The sequence below is a fragment of the Podarcis tiliguerta genome (assembly GCF_965153285.1).
Source record: "Podarcis tiliguerta genome assembly, chromosome: 3".
In the NCBI taxonomy this organism is placed as follows: domain Eukaryota; kingdom Metazoa; phylum Chordata; class Lepidosauria; order Squamata; family Lacertidae; genus Podarcis; species Podarcis tiliguerta.
Window position 1 is genome coordinate 17,356,860 of NC_139536.1, and position 21,836 is coordinate 17,378,695.

At 46.3% G+C, this 21,836-nt stretch overlaps 1 protein-coding gene across 5 annotated transcripts in view; it reads right to left on the reverse strand.

The window, feature by feature from the left end:
• LOC310674182 (uncharacterized protein) overlaps positions 1 to 21,836 on the reverse strand; it is a 276,582-nt gene that overhangs the window by 170,661 nt on the left and 84,085 nt on the right. For 2 of the 5 annotated variants that reach the window (XM_083433186.1, XM_083433185.1), the window contains exon 1: positions 6,950 to 7,006. The exons of the other annotated variants lie outside the window; for them this stretch is intronic. The gene's annotated coding sequence lies outside the window, so the exon portion shown is untranslated. Of the gene's footprint in view, positions 1 to 6,949; positions 7,007 to 21,836 lie in introns of those variants that run through there. 5 annotated transcript variants of the gene reach the window in all.

Here is a 21,836-nt window from a genome sequence, read left to right on the forward strand (position 1 = left end):
ATAAGCAGAGAGCCAACCTCTTGTCAGCCTCTGGCCTCCAGCCACTCCAAACTCTGAACCCACCGTAAAAAAAGGTTCTGTGGTTAAAAACCTACCAGATGCAGCCTTCTCCCCTTGATCTCCCAGCCTAAAAATACTCTTCTCTCTTCACCACATTTTGCTATAAAAACACCTTTGCAATATCACAGGCCGTTAGAGGGAGGTTGCCTGCAGGACTGGGGCAGGCGAAACAAGCGCCACGCCTAGGGAAAGCCTGCTGCCGCTGAAAAGTGCAAGGCGTTCCGTTAAAAAACCCAAACCGATTAAAAGGAAATAAGACCAAAAAAAGAGGACTTGCACCAGGATATTCCCCACCCTCAGACGCAAACCAAAGAAAGCAATAAACAGTTGGCTCCCGTGACTGCGAACAGAATGGCAAATATTCAAGGGTTTGGCTCTGCCACTGAGATGGGCAGAAAAATGCAGCTGAAAGAGAATCGCTCGCACTCTTCTGCCCCGCTCACCCCAAACCAGATGAGAGAAGGACGCTTTATATGAAAGGAAGCCACAATCTTGGCACTAAATGACAAAGCCCACCTCAGATTCCAGAGGCAACCATGTGTCTCTCTAATGACTAACAGATTTATTGGCGCATACGTTACCATGGGCTAAAGCCCTTCATTAATTGTTTGTTTGTTGTTGTATTATTTCATATACCTCGCTTTTCTGTTCACGACAGCTTGGGGGGGTGGGAGACTGACAATGAAATTGCAACAATAAAAGAAAAAGCAGAAGCAAAATACAGCATAATACAGTGTCCTGTTGTGCTCCAAAGACCTGCTGGAACAAATAGGACTTGCTGCCTGTTTGAACACAGTGCGGGGGATAATCGGTTCCCTACAGAGGGTGCCACCACCAAGAAGGCTCTGTCTTGTGTGAAAACACCCACCCCACCCCTAACCTCCAGGCCATATCTCATGAGGTAACCACAGGCACAGCTTCCCCTGCAGTTCATAAAACTTGAGTTGGCTGGTACAGAGGAAGATGCTTCTTCAAGTGCTTTGATCCTTCAAGCTGCATGCAACACCTCCCCAGCTGGTGGATATTTGGCTAGAGAATGGAGAAAATGTAAACAGTGGAACTGAAAGGTCACAAAGTGCAAGAAGCACAGTTAAGGTCCAAGCATGGGGGGCACAGGGCCTTAGAACAGGGGTGGACCACCTCTTCTGGGCGAATGGCTGCACTGACCCATGGCTATCCCACCGAGGGCTGCATGATAAAGTGAGATGGCAGAGGTGATAAAATTGATGTGGCCAAAACATTAATACATTTTATCAAGGCGCTCTCTCTGTCTCTCTCTCTGGTAAAAAAAAATGAGCTGCTGGCACTCATATATTCATATCATATTAAAAATGCCCTGGCTAACAGCACAAAAAGGATGTGATGGCACTCCACACTAGTGAGTAAAATCACAAAAAATGCAAATTGCCTTTTATTACATTTCCACTGAAGGACAGCTCATTCTGTCCCTAAATCCCCCAAAACTTGGTCTTTCCCTGAACTGGCAAAACTCACTTGATAGCAAAAAGTGAGTGTCGTCAGCTCAGTCCTGTGCAATTCTGCGGGCACCTTCTGTTTCAACTTTTAAAACGCCTGCTCAAAACTCTTCTATTCCACCAGGTTTATGCAAGCACTTCAAAACACTTATTTCCACAGAGGTTAATTAATGTCTGTTTTTAGCTTCTTCTTCTTTTTTTAATGGTTTTACTGTATGGTTTTATGTATTTTTGTTGTAAACCACTTTGATTTTTTTTAATGAAATAGTATATAAATGTTACACACACACAGAGAGAGAGAGAGAGAGAGAGAGAGAGAGAGAGAGAGATTCTATTTTTATTTTAACCATTTTCGTCAAAGTCTCAAAGCATTGCAGTGGAAGAAACAGAAGTGAAGGGAACAGTCTGCTGATTGGCAATGCTATTAATAGAGCACCCAGAAGCAGCAACAGGAAAACATCAATTAAACATTTGGAGGGTTTTGTAAAATCATCAATTTACTTAAAAGTGACAAAAATTAACTGGAGGCACTTTGGGATGCCCAACGAAGGTAATTAACCTAAGGAAAAAGTGGATAAGTCTGGCAGTGTGTGTGTGTGTGTGTGTGTGTGTGTGTGTGTGTGTGTGTGTTGCCATAAAAAAATATGTATTTCCAAAGAAAAACCACAAAATTGTGGCATTGTTATATTGAAACTGGACCTCCCTAGCCACCGGCTTAACACTGAGGTGCCGTGCAATGTTTATGAACATCTCAATGTGCTCAGGAGTTTAAAATAAAACATGCTAGCACACTAGGCCTGTGCAACAGAGAAAGGAAAAGGCAATACTACATAACTGGCCCGTGGTTAGACTTGTGTATTTGAACGTTGGCTTTGCAATGTAACAGCACCAGTATATGAATTACGTGTCTGAGTAATTGTGTACATCAATGTTGTGAATGAGTAGGCTCACCAAGTGTGTGAGAGAGCAGAGACTATGAGTGCGGTGTGAAAACTAGAAACAGAAAAAGCGCTACATTCAAAAAATCGACTTACACAGATCTCTACTTCTACGACTACGGCTACATTTACCTCAAATGTAATGAACATGGCTCATTCCCTCCCCCATTGCATCCCCACAGCAGCCCTGAGGGAAGTCAAGAGGCAGGCCCAAAGTCATTTGGTAAGTTTCATGGTGGAGCGGCATTTGAACACAGGTCTCTCCAGCCTCAGCCCAATACAATAACCCGTACATTACACTGGCTAACAACAAGAAGAAGAATTTAGGCTTGTGGCGACAGTGCATTTGAACTTATTCTGCCTGGAGTCCTGTTATTTTTCCCCAGCCGGAAGTAACAATCCGAAAACCCGTACCCTTGTGGGAGAGCAGAAGAAAATTCTTGCAAGCTAAAATGTGCTTCTTTGCAAGACCTTCTCCCTGCCAATAATACAATGCCACACACCGCAAGAAGCTTGAGGAAAACCCCAGCTACACTTCGCATGATACAATGTATAGCTTGTGCCATTAATTTCCCATTTTCCTTTGTTAGCTCTGCGAATGACATCATGTTAAGTCCTGAAGCATGACACTTCTGGCAGGACTCCTGTTTGGCTGCTTGCATGGAGTTAAAAGTTCTTTTTTAAGCGTTATCCTCTACGTTTAATAAGAATGATTAATTGAAGTGACTTTTTAATGATTTTGTTTCCTCCGCTTAGGAATAAGGTGTGCCAGGGTGGGGGGAGCTTGCCACCACTCTTGCAGCCACAGATGGGCCATCGCTGTCACTTGGAGGTTCCTCAGATGAAAATCAGAGTACGCTGGCATGTAAAACTCACTCAAGGGACTGTAGCTCAGTTTGAAAGCTGCTGATGGAGCCAGGAATTACCAATTCAAACAAAGCTCAACTTCTGTTGTTGTTGTTTAGTCATTTAGTCACGTCCGACTCTTCGTGACCCCATGGACCAGAGCACGCCAGGCACTCCTGTCTTCCACTGCCTCCCGCAGTTTGGTCAAACTCATGCTGGTAGCTTCGAGAACACTGTCCAGCCATCTCGTCCTCTGTCGTTCCCTTCTCCTTGTGCCCTCCACCTTTCCCAGCATCAGGGTCTTTTCCAGGGAGTCTTCTCTTCTCATGAGGTGGCCAAAGTATTGGAGCCTCAGCTTCAGGATCTGTCCTTCCAGTGAGCACTCAGGGCTGATTTCCTTCAGAATGGATAGGTTTGATCTTCTTGCAGTCCATGGGACTCTCAAGAGTCTCCTCCAGCACCATAATTCAAAAGCGTCAATTCTTCGGCGATCAGCCATCTTTATGCTCCAGCTCTCACTTCCATACATCACTACTGGGAAAACCATAGCTTTAACTATATGGACCTTTGTTGGCAAGGTGATGTCTCTGCTTTTTAAGATGCTGTCTAGGTTTGTCATTGCTTTCCCCCCAAGAAGCAGGCGTCTTTTAATTTCGTGACTGCTGTCACCATCTGCAGTGATCATGGAACCCAAGAAAGTAAAATCTCTCACTGCCTCCATTTCTTCCCCTTCTATTTGCCAGGAGGTGATGGGCCAGGTGGCCATGATCTTAGTTTTTTTGATGTTGAGCTTCAGACCTTATTTTGTGCTCTCCTCTTTCATCCTCATTAAAAGGTTCTTTAATTCCTCGTCTGCCATCAAAGTTGTGTCATTGACTACGCAAAAGCATTTGACTGTGTCGACCACAGCAAACCATGGCAAGTTCTTAAAGAAATGGGAGTGCCTGATCACCTCATCTGTCTCCTGAGAAATCTCTATGTGGGACAAGAAGCTACAGTTAGAACTGGATATGGAATAACTGATTCAAAATCAGTTCAAAATTGGGAAAGGAGTACGACAAGGCTGTATATTGTCTCCCTGCTGATTTAACTTATATGCAGAATTCATCATGCAAAAGGCTGGACTGAATGAATCCCAAACCGGAATTAAGATTGCCGGAAGAAATATCAACAACCTCAGATATGCTGATGACACAACCTTGATGGCAGAAAAGCTCATCTTAGACCCACTCTATCCCGAAATAAAAAGGCTGAGGACTATACAAAGCTAAGGGAAGAAGGTGGGGAGAAAGCTTTTGGCACTGCAGCCTGTGTTGGCACTCAGCCCTTACGGCTGGAGAAATGCCAGAGCTTTAAATCTATATATCATCCCCTGCACCGTAAAAACAAAACAAAAACGGCACAGATTATCTTTCCATAAATTAGCTAGAAATGGTGAAGCTTGGGTAAAGAGAATCAAAGGGAATCCTTCCTTTACGCTCCTTTCTGGTGGCCTGCTTCTCAGGCGAATGCTATTAACAACATCGTCTGCGTTTTTAGGAAATCACTTTCATTCAGGGTGGATAAAAATCAATTATATATATATATATATATATATATATATATATATATGTATATATAAATTGGATTTTTAAAATTTAAATCAGATTTTAAAAATTTAAATCAGTTTCTTTATTTAAACCAGATTTTTTTAAAATTTAAATTCGGTTTTAAAATAAAATACTTTTGGAGGAAAAATATTTCTAAATATAGTTTAAGTTACATTGTAGTCCAAAGGCGATTCATCAGGAAATAAAGATTTACCGTATTTTTCGTCCCATAGGACGCTCCGTCCCATAGGACGCACCTACTTTTTTTGGGGGGAAATAAAGGAAAATTTTTTTTTCCTTTATTTCCCCCCCCAAAACCAGGTCGGGGAACAGTGGGATGGCGGCGCTGCGCCTTCCCGCTGTCCCCCGAGCTTGTGGGGCTGGCCGATGTCTGCCCGGCACGAGGGCGCTCTGCTTCAGGGCGCCCCATGCGCTGGGCGGCAGGCTGCCGCCCGCAAGCCTTGCGCGCCGGGGGGAGTTCTCCCCCGGTGCGCAAGGCTTGCTGACACTTGCGCGAAGAACAGGGCGTCCTCCGAAGGGCGCCCCGTGTTCCGCGCTGCAGGCTGCCGCCCGCAAGCCTTGTGCGCCGGGGGGGGGGAGTTCTCCCCCGGTGCGGTAGGCTTGCCAACACTTGCGCGAAGCACAGGGCGTCCTCCGAAGGGCGCCCCGTGTTCTGCGCTGCAGGCTGCCGCCCGCAAGCCTTGCGCACCGGGGGGAGTTCTCCCCCGGTGTGCAAGGCTTGCTGACACTTGCGCGAAGCACAGGGCGTCCTCCGAAGGGCACCCCGTGTTCCGCGCTGCAGGCTGCCGCCCGCAAGCCTTGCGCGCCGGGGGGGAGTTCTCCCCCGGTGCGCAAGGCTTGCTGACACTTGCGCGAAGCACGGGGCGTCCTCCGAAGGGCGCCCCGTGTTCCGCGCTGCAGGCTGCCGCCGCAAGCCTTGCGCGCCGGGGGGGGGAGTTCTCCCCCGGTGCGCGCGAAGCACGGGGCGTCCTCCGAAGGGCGCCCCGTGCTCCGCGCTGCAGGCTGCCGCCCGCAAGCCTTGCGCACCCAGGGGAACTCCCCCCAGGTGCGCAAGGCTTGCGGATAGCTTCCTGGAGCCTGGAGAGCAAGAGGTGTCGGTGCGCACCGACGCCTCTCACTCTCCAGGCTTCCGCGAAAGCCTGCATTCGCCCCATAGGACGCACACACATTTCCCCTTCATTTTTGGAGGGGAAAAAGTGCGTCCTATAGGGCGAAAAATACGGTAAGTTTTTCATGTGCGCTAAAACTCAGTCTAAGTTGTTTTGTTTTTTTAAAAAATTAACCACATCAGATAACAAACATGGATAAATATGCTATAATGTTATTGTTTTGGTTAAATAAATTGTTTAAATTGTTATTAAGGAAATGATTATTTTTCTCCTTTCAACAGCAGAAAAGTTGTCCAAATATAAACAGCTAATTTATGAAACCTCACAATAATTTCATAATTATCTGTCTATGTATTTCTAATAGTATAACCAAATCAGTAATTTTTGATATAGCCAAACTGTAAAAACTACTCTGAAAATTTATTATTCCAAAAATGAAACCTTCATCTGGTTGTAAATATTAAGATTATACCAGCAAGAATTAGTCAATTAGTCTTTCTGTAAAAAGATATATGATTGAAATCGTCTTACTGACTAGTGATTTAAATCGTGATTTAAATCAAATCACCCTGCTTTCCTCCCTCCAAATCCATTGAACTTTTGGTCCAGGGGTGGGGAGGAGAGACCACAGAATAAAAAAACAACTGTGGGGGCTTGTGGCATTTTTCTGCCTGGCGCAAAGGACAAAATGGCACCCTCCTCCCAACTGCTGGTTGTTGGGGCACAATAAGGGTCAGTGTGCCTAGCTGCTAACCAGAGAAGGTTGGTGGTTCAAGCTCAACCAGGGATGGCTGTGGGCAGATTCCTACATTGCAGGGTGTGGCGTTTGACCGTTCGTTTGAAAATGTCTGTACAGGGGAAGAGAAAGAGTTAATAGGTAGACCAACAGAAAAGCCAGAGGCGGAGCCTACCTGTTTATAAAGGGGCTTAGCCCGAGGTTTGGATTGGTTGGTTTTAGTTGGTTGGTTCGGAAAGGCGGTTGGGAAAGCAGTTGGCAGACCGTTGGAAACAGAGAAACAATTAGTGCAGTTGGTTCTTTTGTGAGGGGAAGTAGAAGAGTTAGAGACAGGAAAAAATAAGACTAAGAAGGTAAAGAGTAACAATGTTTTGAATGCACTTAAAGTTTATTTGTGTTTGGAATAAACTACACTCTTCTCTGTTAACATAAGCACCTGACTGAGACTAAGTGATTTATCGGGGAGGACCTGGTTGGTGGCAACGGATTAGTGGTGTGCAGGTCAATAGTCCGTGAGACGACCAGGGGCTCCATACAAACACCACACAGGGGGATGGACTGGATGACCCCTGAGGTCCCTTCCAATCCCTACAATTCTATGTGCAGAATCCAACGGGGCATTAACACTGATTATAGTACACTGTCCACCTGAGGATGGCAGGCTAGCCCAGGGGTGCTCAAAGGAGGCTAGCTCAGGTGTCTCGGGGGAATGGTGGTGTGTGCAGGCTGCTGCCAATGGGGCCAGCTGTGCAATGAAATTTTGGTATATCTGAATATCTTCTCTCACAGAAGGCACAATAAGCTGGTAGCCATGATGGTTACATTCTGCTTCCAATGGCTGAAGCAAGTCTAAGCCTTTCACAGACCATGATTTTGACAACAGCAGAAGCAGCTGGGAAGAGAGGAGCTCAGGGATAGTTTTGAAAAAACAGTTCTATAAGTTGTGTGTCTTTGTTTCTCAATTTGATCCTTTTACATTGTTTTGTATGTTTTGTGGTATTTCATGCATTGAGATTTGCTGTTTTTTTAAATTGATTATAGATTAGCAATTCTTTATTGTAACTGATAAGTGTAAGCTGTTTATTATTTGCTGATCTTTAATTCTACTGTTGACTATTGGATTCCAATGGAGTTTTGAATATTGCTTTATTTATCAGCAAACTGCCCAGAGACTTGCAGGTATAGAGCGGTATATAAATTAAATAAATAATAAAAGTAAGAATAAGATTTGATATAAGTTGTTTATTTTAAAGGTATTGTGACTTTTCACATAGGATCTGATTGTTAATATTAATGTCTGGTGTTTTATTATTATTTTTATGTGTGTTGGAAGCTGCCCAGAGTGGCTGGGGCAACCCAGCCAGATGGGCAGGGTATAAATAAAATTGTTGTTGTTGTGCCTCTGAATACAGTGGTACCCCGCAAGACGAATGCCTCGGACGATGAAAAACTCGCTAGACGAAAGGGTTTTTCGTTTTCTGAGGTGCTTCGCAAGACGGATTTTCCTAAGGGCTTGCTTCGCTAGACGAAACAGCCCTGCCTCTCCTGTCATGGCGACGGTCACTGCACACACGCACGCTCGCTTCCCCGCTCCTCCGGCTCCCTCCCACCTTCCAGCTGATGACCGACCTTCCGGCTGCCTCGCACCGCTGCCCACCCCCCTTGCGCGCTCCTCTGAGAGAGCCGTTGCTGCCAGCAGCCAGCGTTGCAGCCGGAGTCGTGCTCCTGAGCCCCGCCGCCCTCCAGCAGCCGCGTCGCGTGGTGGCCACAAGGCGCGGGTGAGTCCGAGGTACCGGCTGCAGCAGCTGCCCTGCTTCTCCCCACCCCTCGCCGCCATTGTTAGTGTTTAACTGCAGTGGTGCTTCGCAAGACGAAAAAACTCGCTCAACGAAAAAAGTCGCGGAATGAATTAATTTCGTCTTGCAAGGCACCACTGTACTTGCTGCTGGAAATCACAAGTGGGGAAAAGGCTGCTGTGCTCATTTGATGGGTGATTGTGAGAACAGGATGCTAGATGAAATGGGTCTTTGGCCTGATCCGGCAGCGGCTTTTAATGCTTTTAAACATTAAAGGACACACCAAGGACATATTTACATCGAAGACTTTAATGGGCTTAAGTTTAATGTCCATTGGAGTTTGTAGCGGATCTGAAGAATTTTCTACACCTTCTCTAAAAGCAACAATTCCCAGGATTCTTCTATAGAAGCCATTATAGTTGAGGCAGTAAAAAGCCAATACAATACAGTCGAACCTTGAAAGTTGAATTCCGGAAGTCATTCCGGAAGTCTGTTCGACTTCCAAAACGTTCGGAAACCAAAGCGTGGCTTCTGATTGGCTGCAGCCCCGTCGGACGTTCGGCTTCCAAAAATAGTTTGCAAACCGGAACAGTCACTTCTGGGTTTGCAACGTCTGGGAGCCAAAACGTTCGAGAACTAAGCTGTTCAAAAACCAAGGTACGGTTGTATATGCTTGCCACACAGCTATGTCTAATAGGAGATAAGATAATAGGAATAACAGCTCTTTTCAAATGCAAAATTGGAACCATGAAAAAGAGCATCATTTTGTACACCGTGCCCCCAAAAGAATCCTGAGAACGGAAGACTGCTGGGAATTGTAGTTCTGTGAAGGGTAAACCACAGTTCCCAGGATTCTTCAAGGTAATCCATGTGTATTCAATGTATGGTCTTGTTATGACCGAAGCTATTTGATGCATAATGGCCATGTCAAATTAAAAAGTCAATTCCAGATTAGTTTAAGGAATGCAGTCTGCCTGTCTCTCATTTTTGGAGACTGCTACAACAACATGTCTCCATACAAAATGCCTCCAACTCAAGGCACCAATGGTAGCTGTGAATTCAAAACAGTAACGATGAAATAATAAAACAAGTTGCTGCGGTTCAAAGGCTACGAGAATGAAATTTATGAGCAGAGGGCTTGTATCTACTCCCCTCCCATATGTAAAAAGTAATTAACGGATTAAATCCAGGCAATTCCGCAGCCAGTGGAAAATGCTGAGATGCCTTTTACATCGCATTGGTTTAGCTATATCTGTCGGGTCCGGAAAGTTCTGTGGAAGGAGAAGCATAAATGCTTCAGCCCGCATGAATTACGATGTGAAATTGTCACTGTGGTTAATTTCAAAATGCCAGAACCTCAAATGCTAAAAATGCTTCTGAGACAAAACCTATAAAACAATTCATAGCTGCTGTGTTCTTCCCCTTCCCCTCGTCCACTTTTCGAATATTTTCAGCCTTGTTACTTGCTTATTTTTTACCTGATCTTACTGTGGTACCTGGCAGGAGCCTGTGTGACTCAAACAGAGCTGCTAATTTTCTTTTTTCTTGGGAATTTCACTGTCATTCCCTCACAGGCCCTACCCTTACCCCTGATCCTGTTATATGTGTGTGAATACACTGGATTTTTTGGAGTGAGACAACATATATTTTTATGTTTTACACCGTGAGTGGAGAACCTACTGCCCTCCAGAAGTTGCTGGACTACAACTCCCATGATTCCCTATCATTGGTACGGCGGTTGGGGCTGATGGGAGTTGGAGTCAAATAACATCTGCAGGTAATCAGACTGGCTACCCCTGGAAAACCATCTGAAACCAGCCTTCTTAAAAAAAAGATTTCTACCACAATGAAAACCCTCAGTCCATAATATCATCTATTGAAACAACACTGTTTGCCCTTATCCTCCCATATGTTAGAAGTACGGCAGGAAGGCAGGGATGGCGAACATCAGGGTTGGAGGATGAAAGTGGTCCAGGCCCTGCTCCTGGCCAGCCACACCAACTCTACCTAGTCCAAACCTGTTACCAGCCTTGGCTGGCGCTCTACTTGAATGTTCTTGCCAGGCTGGAATGTGTCCTTCTGATAGTGCTTCTTGCTTGCACAGAGACTCTTAATCTCAGGGTCGGGGGTTCGAGTCCCACGCTGGGCAAAATATTCCCGCATTGCAGGGGGTTGAACTAGATGACCTCAGTAAAGGCAAAGGGACCCCTGACCATTAGGTCCAGTCGTGGCCAACTCTGGGGTTGTGGCGCTCATCTCGCTTTATTGGCCGAGGGAGCCGGCGTACAGCTTCTGGGTCATGTGGCCAGCACGACTAAGCGGCTTCTGGCGAACCAGAGCAGCGCACGGAAACGCTGTTTACCTTCTCGCCGGAGCAGTACTTATTTATCTACTTATACTTTGACGTGCTTTCAAACTACAGTGGTACCTCAGGTTAAGTACTTAATTTGTTCCGGAGGTCCATTCTTAACCTGAAACTGTTCTTAACCTGAAGCACCACTTTAGTTAATGGGGCCTCCTGCTGCTGCTGCACCACCGGAGCACGATTTCTGTTCTCAACCTGAAGCAAAGTTCTTAACCTGAAGCACTATTTCTGGGTTAGCGGAGTCTGTAACCTGAAGCGTCTGTAACCTGAGGTACCAGAGTACTAGGTTGGCAGGAGAAGGACCGAGCAACGGGAGCTCACCCTGTCGCGGGGATTCGAACTGCCGACCGTCTGATCGGCAAGTCCGAGGCTCTGTGGTTTAACCCACAGCGCCACCTGCATCCCTTAGATGACTCCAGTGGTCCCTTCCAAATCTACAATTCTAATAGCCCCCCTCCCACAAACACATTCAAAAGGCCATAGATTGTTTAATCAGCCAAGGCCATGGTTATAGAGTAGGGGTACCCAAAATAAGGCCCGTGGGACTCGTTTATCCGGTACGCGGTGACCCCCGGCGCTGCACTGCCCACTTCCAGGTCGGAGGAGCACTGGAAATAGCTTGAGTGCATGTGCGTTATTTGTGCATTTATGTTATTTCCAGTGCACATCTGGGTCAGAGGAGGCCCGTGCACATGCGCACAAGCTATTTCCGGTGCTCCTCTGACCTGAAAGTGCGCCAGAAGTAGCGTGTGCACATGAGTATGGGCACGTGCTCCCCCACCCTCCTGCCCGCCGCACAATCGGCGCTGGAGACACCGGCCCGAGGCGCAGTAAGTTTGCTGACCCCTGTTATAAAGGTAAAGGTACCCCTGCCCGTACGGGCCAGTCTTGACAGACTCTAGGGTTGTGCACTCATCTCACTCTAGAGGCCGGGAGCCAGCGCTGTCCGCAGACACTTCCGGGTCACGTGGCCAGCGTGACAAGCTGCATCTGGCGAGCCAGCGCAGCACACGGAACGCCATTTACCTTCCCGCTGGTAAGCGGTCCCTATTTATCTACTTGCACCCGGGGGTGCTTTCGAACTGCTAGGTTGGCAGGCGCTGGGACCGAAAGACGGGAGCGCACCCCACCGTGGGGATTCGAACCGCTGACCATGCGATTGGCAAGTCCTAAGCGCTGAGGTTTTACCCACAGCGCCACCCGCGTCCCGACCCCTGTTATAGAGAAACATTTTCACCTTATCCCAGCACAGGGGCACTAACTATAGGGGGTAGAAGGGGCTTCAGCCTCCTCAATATTTCTAGGCAGGGGGCTGAGCCTTCCCAATATTGAGGGGGCTGCCAACCTCCACCGCCCCCAGGTGAGCACTGGCCTGCCGGTTGAGAGCAGGAGGCACCGAGTGCGATTTTCATCCTCCATGCCCCCTGCCGTGATCGCCAGAGAGCCTTCTGGGAAAGCCCTCTGGCAATCCTCAAAGGGACGCCTTTGTGTCCCGACAGGCCTGGGGGAGGGACAGCATGTGTGTGATGTCATGCACGTGGAACGCCACGCCCCCTCCAATGATGGGCCGAACTCGGTGCGCCTGTCCCCAATACAGTGGTGCCTCGCAAGACGAAAAGAATCCGTTCCGCGAGTCTTTTCGTCTTGCGGCTTTTTCGTCTTGCGAAGCAAGCCCATTGACGGATTAGCGCTATTAGCGCTATTGGCACTTTAAGGGCTAAAAACGGCTTTTTAAGGCTTAAGGGATTAGCGGTTTTGCTGCTAAAATGCTTTCGTCTTGCGGGTTTTCCGTCTTGCGAGGCATTCGTCTTGCGGGGCACCACTGTATATGCATTTAAAATAAAATACAGTGGTGCCTCGCAAGATGAAAAGAATCCGTTCCATGAGTCTCTTTGTCTAGTGGCTTTTTCGTCTTGCGAAGCAAGCCCATTAGCGGATTAGCGGATTAGCGCTATTAGCGGTTTAGCGGCTATTAAAGGCTTAAGGGATTAGCGGATTAGCTGCTAAAAGGCTATTAGCAGCTTAGTGCCTTAGAAAAAGGGGGTGGGGAGCGAAAAAAAATCCCCAGGAATCGCAAGACATTTTCGTCTTGCGAAGCAAGCCCATAGAGAAATTCATCCTGCGAAGCACCTCCAAAACAGAAAACCCTTTCATCTAGCGGGTTTTCTGTCTTGCGAGGCATTCGTCTTGCGGGGCACCACTGTAAAAAGCACGCATTGGAGACCTCCGTCACAAAATTCAGATAAGTGAGAAATTCAAATGATGATTGTGCTTTGGAAAGTGCAGATCTGATAGATTCAGCATTAAATGTGAACTGGATCGATTTTCTCCTCTACCCCTAGTCCAAACACAATGTGGCCAATCTTGTGTGTTCTCGCTTTGGACTCAAATAGTTATTTTTCCTGCTCTGGGGAACAGCATCTACATTCGCCCTTCCTTGGCTTACTGGTGGTTTTCTCAGGCAAATAGTTTGTCCTCTGGAGTCCTCATAAAATCTCCTTATCTTGCTGGCTGCTAGAGGGAGACATGTGGTTTCTCTCTGTTGTTCCCTTGGGCCCAGGAAAGACTGTTTGCCTGAGAAAATCAAAACAGGGGCATAGGAACAGAAAAGGCTGGTTTATATGGCGCTAGACCCCTGGACCAGCTAGCTTGGTTTCAGGCAGGGGACTCTCTCAACTCTCCCTCCCTGGAGAGGCTGAGGGCTGAAGCTGGGACCTTCTGCATGTAAAACAGATCATCTACCACACACACAATCTTGGGACATTACCATCTTTCCACCCATCCCTCATACATAATTTCTTCTTTCCTGTAGGGGGTTGGCAGTCTTCTACTTCTCCTGGATCACAGAACCTGGATCCTCAGGTTGTGGCGATAGCTAACTTGTGGTTTTTTTTTAGTTACAGGTAGGTAGCCATGTTGGTCTGCCATAGTCGAAACAAAATAACAACAACAACAACAACAATAATAATAACTCCTTCCAGTAGCACCTTAGAAACCAACTAAGTTTGTTATTGGTATGAGCTTTCGTGTGCATGCACAATTCTTCAGATACACCATTCATTACACAATTATGGGATTTCATCTGAGTCTAGACACAGGGAAGAATGAGGAAGTACAGTGGTACCTCGGGTTACAGACGCTTCAGGTTACATACGCTTCAGGTTACAGATTCCGCTAACCCAGAAATAGTACCTCGGGTTAAGAACTTTGATTCAGGATGAGAACAGAAATCGTGCTCCGGCGGCGCAGCAGCAGCAGGAGGCCCTATAAGCTAAAGTGGTGCTTCAGGTTAAGAACGGTTTCAGGTTAAAAACAGACCTCCAGAACGAATTAAGTACTTAACCTGAGGTACCACTGTATCCAGGCCAGGCCAGTGGAGGAGTGACTTCTGCAGTCATTAGAGAGAGTAGTAGTGATATTTAAACCAGGAATGCCATCACTTGTTATGTGATAATACTCATTAACCGAAAAGGATGGGGGGGGGGTCCCCACAGATATAAATGCTTTAAAATGAACATGAAATTTCAGCTGCGTTGTGTTTGCATGCCTTCAATTGCTCGGAGCTCAAACATTCATCATGAGAGATAGGTACAGAGTTAGGTCCCCGGTAGGAATACATTAATAATAATCTCTTTTATTATGTTTTATGGCTGCCTTTCTCTTAAAGCTGTAGACCCAAAGCAGGTTACAACCCAGGGGCAACGAGGTCAAATGGCCAACATATAAATTAACAACAACAACAACAACAACAACAACAACAAATCAACAAACCAGTAAAAACAGCAACAACAACCACCTCATAGAAACATATCTCAAAACTAAGATGCAACAGTGCAATACATTTAATAGTGCGTATGAGCAGAGTTTGCCTTGTACTATGCTAGAGCTTTAGTCCATTTGTGGCTGCTTCCAGAAAGTCAGTATTTTGAGGAAGGTAGTCAAGAGCATATAGCAGAAATGTAGGTTTGTGCAATTAAAGCGCTCTGCTGAAACAAATCTAGTAAATAAATAAACTGCTTAGAAAAGTGATGAGGAAATGAATTTGAATGAATTATCGGGAAGGCCTATTACCTCTCCACAAACAAATCAGAAGGAACACCCAATAAAGATCAGATATAGTCTAACCTCCACGAAAGCTTTGTGCAAGTAAGCTAATAATAATAATAATAATAATAATAATAATTTTTACCCCGCCTATCTGGCTGAGTTTCCCCAGCCACTCTGGGTGGCTTGATAATGCTTGATAATGCAGATCATTTGCAGGAGCCCCATCTCCTAATTATGGCACCTGAAAACCTTCCAATCAGAGATGTCAAGAGTTTGATCTGTCATCTTCTACATGCAAAGTGAGTGCTCACAAAATCAATGGCCATCACAGCACCTCCCAAGAGCACGCGACCTCCAGCCATATAGCTGTTATATTTGTTTCATATGCAGTTATTTTATTATGCTGTTTTAAGTACAGTGGTACCTCAGGTTAAGAACTTAATTCGTTCCGGAGGTCCGTACTTAACCTGAAACTGTTCTTAACCTGAAGCACCACTTTAGCTAATGGGGCCTCCTGCTGCCGCCGCGCCACCGGAGCACAATTTCTGTTCTCATCCTGAAGCAAAGTTCTTAACCTGAAGCACTATTTCTGGGTTAGCGGAGTCTGTAACCTGAAGTGTATGTAACCTGAAGCGTATGTAACCTGAGGTACCACTGTATTTCAGAAGATATATGCAAATTGCCTTGAGTACACCGGTAGCCACACAGACCTTTGGGGGGGGGGGGGGCAAAACAAAATCAATAAATAAGGAATACGGGCACTCCTTCATTTGCCTGTTGGATGGTCAGGGAGCCAAACTATGCTGACATTTTTCAGAACGGAATTCTCTTTAGGCCCAAGGGCAATAAAGGTGACACGTATGGTTGTTCAGCAACTCCCTTTCGCAAATCATAATTAAAGCCTGGCATTGGGGCTGACGGCTCACCGAAATTTAGGGCCGTTGTAATGTCTTGCATTACAGCTTTGTGCTTAGTGGATGAGCTTTTTATTACCGTAATGTGTTGGCGATTAACGAAACGGGCTTGGCAGAGCAGAAAGACACGTTTCCATATTTTGGAACGTGTTGCCATTCAGATTATTGCATCTTTATTAGCCAATTAACCATGTTGAAATAAACAGGGAAACAAACTAGCTGACTTCTGTTATACAATCACCTCTTGCAGGAAATATAAATCTGCTGTCTTTTTTAATTTGCTAATATGCAGCGAATGAAAAATGTATCAAGCAAGAGGCACATTTCTCAAGTGGCGATGAGGCTTTCCCTCAGGGAAACAGCAGCCTGATCTCTCAGGAGATTTGAACCAGTTTCTTTTCCCTTGGAATTAATTTCAGTGGACTGTGTTCACTTCAGCACTCCAGGGGGAAAATAAATCACAACGAGAATATAATGCTTAAACAGGGAGTTTAGGAAGCTGCATGGCAGCAGTCGTACCAGGCAGTGTGGAATTTAAGATCTTATGCAAAATTCAGTGGGGTTTGGTATAATCTCATCGCTCATTTTTTTAAAGGCAGGTTTCTATCTCTCATCCTGGCTATAAATAAATACTTGAAAGAGGCCGTAGCAACTGCTAGTCTTTAAAAAGAAAGACAAAAAAAGATGGTTCATGTGTGTGGAAAGGTCTGCTGGCCTTCATACAGGACATCTGCACTGTATCTGGTAGAGCTGACCTGAAATATCTCAGAGAAAATTTCTGATATTTCCTTTCCATTTTTCTCACCTTCCTAGAAAATGGAGTGCTGCAGAATTTTCTCCAAATATCCTCTACCAATTTTTGTGGCACCCTGCCATTTTCTGCCTTCAATGTCCTGGAAAGATGTTTGTCTAATGCACTGAGGGGGAGTAAAATAGTGGCCAGGCTGCCAACACAGCAAGCAAGCAAGCAAAAGGCTTAGGAGGAAAACAAATAAGCTCTGCTACTTTCATTGCTGCGGGACGCGGGTGGCGCTGTGGGTTAAACCACAGAGCCTACGACTTGCCAATCAGAAGGTCGGCAGTTCGAATCCCCGCGACGGGGTGAGCTCCCGTTGCTCGGTCCCTGCTCCTGCCAACCTAGCAGTTTTAAAGCACGTCAAAGTGCAAGTAGATAAATAGGTACCGCTCCAGCGGGAAAGTAAATGGCGTTTCCGTGTGCTGCTCTGGTTCGCCAGAAGCGGCTTGTTCATGCTGGCCACATGACCCGGAAGCGGTACGCCGGCTCCCCCAGCTAGTAAAGTGAGATGAGCGCCGCAACCCCAGAGTCAGCCACAACTGGACCTAATGGTCAGGGGTCCCTTTACCTTTACCTTCATTGCTAATAGTGAGCCACATCCCTATCAGAAAATTTTTCCTCCTGTCACTGCTGCTATTGCAAGTCTATTGAACTTGTAGTCCGCCAGATGTTGATCAGATGGTGGTCTGCCACCATAGCCAGCATTACCATTGGGTCAGGGATGCTGGGAGTTGTAGTCCAACAACTGTGCTTGGTTGGACTATATTAACGTGATTTTGTTGTTGACTTTATGCTGCCATGATTTTTGTCCTTGATGTTGACAGTGCCAAAGTTTTTGGAAATAAGGTAACAAACACCTTAAAGACCCCAGGTTCCCCTCACCCTCATGGGTGAATTGCCATCTCTTCCCTTGCTGAGTTCTTTTGCTTTTGGTGGGATAATAGTCACAAATATGACAGGATAAGGTTTTCCCATCAGCGCCTCTCCACAATGGGAGAAACTTCAGCTGTAGAACAGAACTAATGTGGCACAGCAGACGGACCATTAGATTTGGGTTACAGGCATGAGTTTTCAACTCCTCTATTAGGTAGCTCATAGTATAGACTTGGGCCCATCACTTAAAGCTCAGTTTTACTGGGTTGGGCAGTGGGAGAATGTGATAGCCTCATGTTTTCTGCTTTGAACTCCTCAGAAGAATGCTAAGATACAGGTGTGATATACAGTGGTACCTCAGGTTACATATGCTTCAGGTTACAGACTCCGCTAACCCAGAAATTGTGCTTCAGGTTAAGAACTTTGCTTCAGGATGAGAACAGAAATCAGGCTCCGGCGGCGTGGCAGCTGCAGGAGGCCCCATTAGCTAAAGTGGTGCTTCAGGTTAAGAACAGTTTCAGGTTAAGAACGGACCTCCGGAACGAATTAAGTACTTAACCTGAGGTACCACTGTACAAACAAACCCATTTTTTCCTGATACTTGAGCATGCCAGAAAAGAAGGAGATGGTAACTCTGAATTACAAGTTACCTCTAGCTTTGTGGCAAGCCAACAGCTGCAGTCACGCTCACAGGAGTTGCTGTTGGCATCCGCCTGTCTCAAGCAACAATGGAATGTGCTTCCAGGAGTGAAGTCAAACCGCTGGAGAATCACAGCGCCTGCTGTGGCTGCAGAGACTGGTATCGCATAACTTCCGCCTCCTGCGTTGCTTTTGTAGCATCAGCAGCACCATAGTGACCTCTCCGGGGCGCAAGCCTGAGCAGTGTGCATGGAAGTGCTGGGCTGCCCCCTCTCAGCCTCACTGATGTGGTTCAAAGGATAGCAGAGAAATACGTTTGGCACCTGTTTGGAGTACATCAAAGCAGGGGTCCCACTCTGCTGCACACTTAACGTGATATACATTTTGTGTGTGTGCATGCACGTGTATTTAAAGACAGTAGGCTTGGGAGAACCCATCTGTTTGTGAAAGGAGCCAATTGACCAAATAACCACACACGTTCTTCCTCCTGCGTCTGAATTAACAGACAAGAAGTTGGCAAACACCAGAAAACAGAAAGCTAAATGAACAAGTCTGCTGAGTTTGCTAGCCCAGCGGGGCTACGAAACCTTATCTGCCGTGTCTTTTAGAATACAGTTTATTAAGCTCTGGTGCTCTTGTATAATTCAGTGCTGAAATTTGCTTATTTAGTTAGTTAAAGGACAGGGCGGGGTGTGGGTCTGCTGTTGCAGTTGTTGAATACAGTGGTTGGCAAGCTTGCATCATTAATCAGATCTGTGCCTTGCTCACAAAAGTTATTCATGTTTAGGGCATTAAAGCTTGAAGCTGAAATTGCAGCAGTAGGCAATTTGAGTAGGCGTAGCCTGTCCGTCTGCAACAGATTTATGACTGTTTACTCAACAATGGATTATATTGGGGGAGGTGCTGAGCGAGGGAAAGGGAGAAAAAGTCCCATTTCAAAACACTACCTCAAGCCGCAGTGATAACGTGTCTAATTTTTGCTCTCTCCCTTTTCGGTCATAGGAGCTTGTTTCATAATGACTGCCAGGGCTGATTCACACTTTACTAAACAGACATGCCTGCCATGTATCCATCGGTGCAGGAGTGTACAGTGGATGACCCAGACGGCCAGTGGCTGTGACTGGCTGCTGCTGCCTGGAGTATACAGTGGTGCCTCGTAAGACGAAATTAATTCGTTCTGCGAGTCTCTTCGTCTAGCGGTTTTTTCGCTAGCAACCCTATTAGCGGTTTAGCGGATTAGCGCTATTAGCGGCTATTAAAGGCTATTAAAGGCTTAAGGGATTAGCGGATTAGCTGGTAAAAGGCTATTAGCGGTTTAGCAGCTTAGAAAAAGGGGGTGGGGAGCGGAAAAAAATCTCAAGACCCGCAAGACATTTTCGTCTTGCGAAGCAAGCCCATATGGAAATTCGTCCTGCGAAGCGCATCGAAAAACGGAAAACCCTTTCATCTAGCGGGTTTTCCGTCTTGCGAGGCATTCGTCTTGTGGGGTACCACTGTACTTATCTCCATGGATGTGCAGTTTTCTAGTGTTTACCATGGCAAATACACACTGCGGACATGTGAAGTGGTGCTCTGTTTGGCCCACGAAAGACTTAAGCCGCAATGTGCAACACATATTCACTTTGTGAAATTCACCATCACAAGGTGAGATGATAGCAAGTGGCCTGGATGGGTTTAAATCACCTCCACGCTGTATAGTTAAAGCACATTGCTTCCCCCAAAGAATTATGGGAAGTGTAGTTTGCCCATCTTCACAGAGCTGCAATTCCCAGCACACTTAAGAAACCACAGTCCCCATAATTCTTTGGGGGAAGCCATATGCTTTGAATTAAATTCGTGGAGGAAAGCAGGTCTATCAATGATTATTGACTGTGACAGATGCCACATGCAACAAAATGTTTCATTTTAATTGTTTTATTTTGTTTATTAAATTTATATATCTTCATCAAAAGATCTCAGGGTGGTTCGCAGAATAAAATACAAGATAAAACAAAAGTAAATAATTAAACCAAAACAACATAACAATACCCCCTTCCCACAGAGACATTTAAAAGGCTGTAGAATATTACAGTGCAGCCTCACCTTCTAACTCAAACGCTTCTCCTTGGTTTTAGCAAGACACCTAGCCACACCTTCCTTTGGGATACTTTATATTTTTACTTTTATTTTCTAACTGAAATACAATATTGGATTGGGGTTTTTTGAGGGGGCGGGTGAGTTGGCTGATACCTCCCCTCTTGTATCACAGCAGCCCCATTTTGGCTACCTAGCCATCGAAATTTCATGTCTGAGTCTGCTACCAGGAAATCATTACTGCCATCACGGCCTAATGATGCGCTTCCAAAAGGCACCTGTCTGCCTCCTGTGCAATGCGGGATTCAGAACTAGACAGACCTTTGGTCTGCTCCAACAGGCCTCTCCTGGTGCCAGTGTTTCTCAAACTTGGGTCCTCAACTGTTGTTGGACTACAACTCCCATCATCCTTTAGCTAGCAGGACCAGTGGTAAGGGATGATGGTAGTCCAACAACAGCCAGGGACCCAAGTTTGAGAAACACTGCCTTATGCTAGGATTTCTGGCAATGCATAAGGTTTTTAAGGCAGGGCTTCGAAGTCCTAAGCTTATGTGGGGTCAAATAAATGCGGAAGTTGTCATCTGTGGCGACTCACGTTATGAGATACACGAAACATGTTTAGAGGAACTCCCAAAAGAAGTGACACCAGGTGTCCTGTGAGAAAGTACCGAGGAGGCTGTCATAGAAGACAACAGAGCCCACTATGGCTGGACTGCCCCCACCTCCCAACACATACAGTGGTACCTCAGGTTAAGTACTTAATTCGTTCCGGAGGCCCGTACTTAACATGAAACTGTTCTTAACTTGAAGCACCACTTTAGCTAATGGGGCCTCCTGCTGCTGCCGCACTGCTGGAGCCCAATTTCTGTTCTCATCCTGAAGCAAAGTTCTTAACCTGAAACACTATTTCTGGGTTAGCTGAGTCTGTAACCTGAAGCGTATGTAACCTGAAGCGTATGTAACCTGAGGTGCCACTGTACTTTGCCTGACCAACTGACACCAAATGACCTGTGGGGAGAATCCTGATGAATTGCTATGTGTGAATATTGAGTGTTAAGAGACATTAGAAAAGCTCCTACCCAAAGATATTGGGTTTTCCCATCATGGCTGTAATGGTTCTAGGGGTTGCTCGTGCGTAAATCGGCGCCACACCTGGGTGGGTTACCTGAGTGAACCCTTTCTGTTTGGACAGCCACTCGCCCGTGGCTGTCTCAATCGCTGGCAGAATCCGTCAGTGGGCGTTTCTTGAACTTCTTCCAGCATAAAAGTTCTTTGACGCCTAGTCTCCGCCTACTCTCCCTGCGCGGAAGCCTTCTGCGCAGGGAGGGTGTGGGCATCGGAGGACCCATGCTCTCCCCGCTGGTCCCCGGCGAGGAGTCTTGGAGCCACCTTGCCGATTCCCCCATCTGCCCCCCTTCTCCACTGGTGCTACGCTGATTTCCTTCCCCAGAAGATGTGCTGCTTCTCTCCCTCCCGGGATGCTCTCCGGAATCCCTCTGGAGCCCTCCCTCTCCCTCTGGCTCCGATGGCAGTTCCCTGACAATGGCCTACTGACTTCC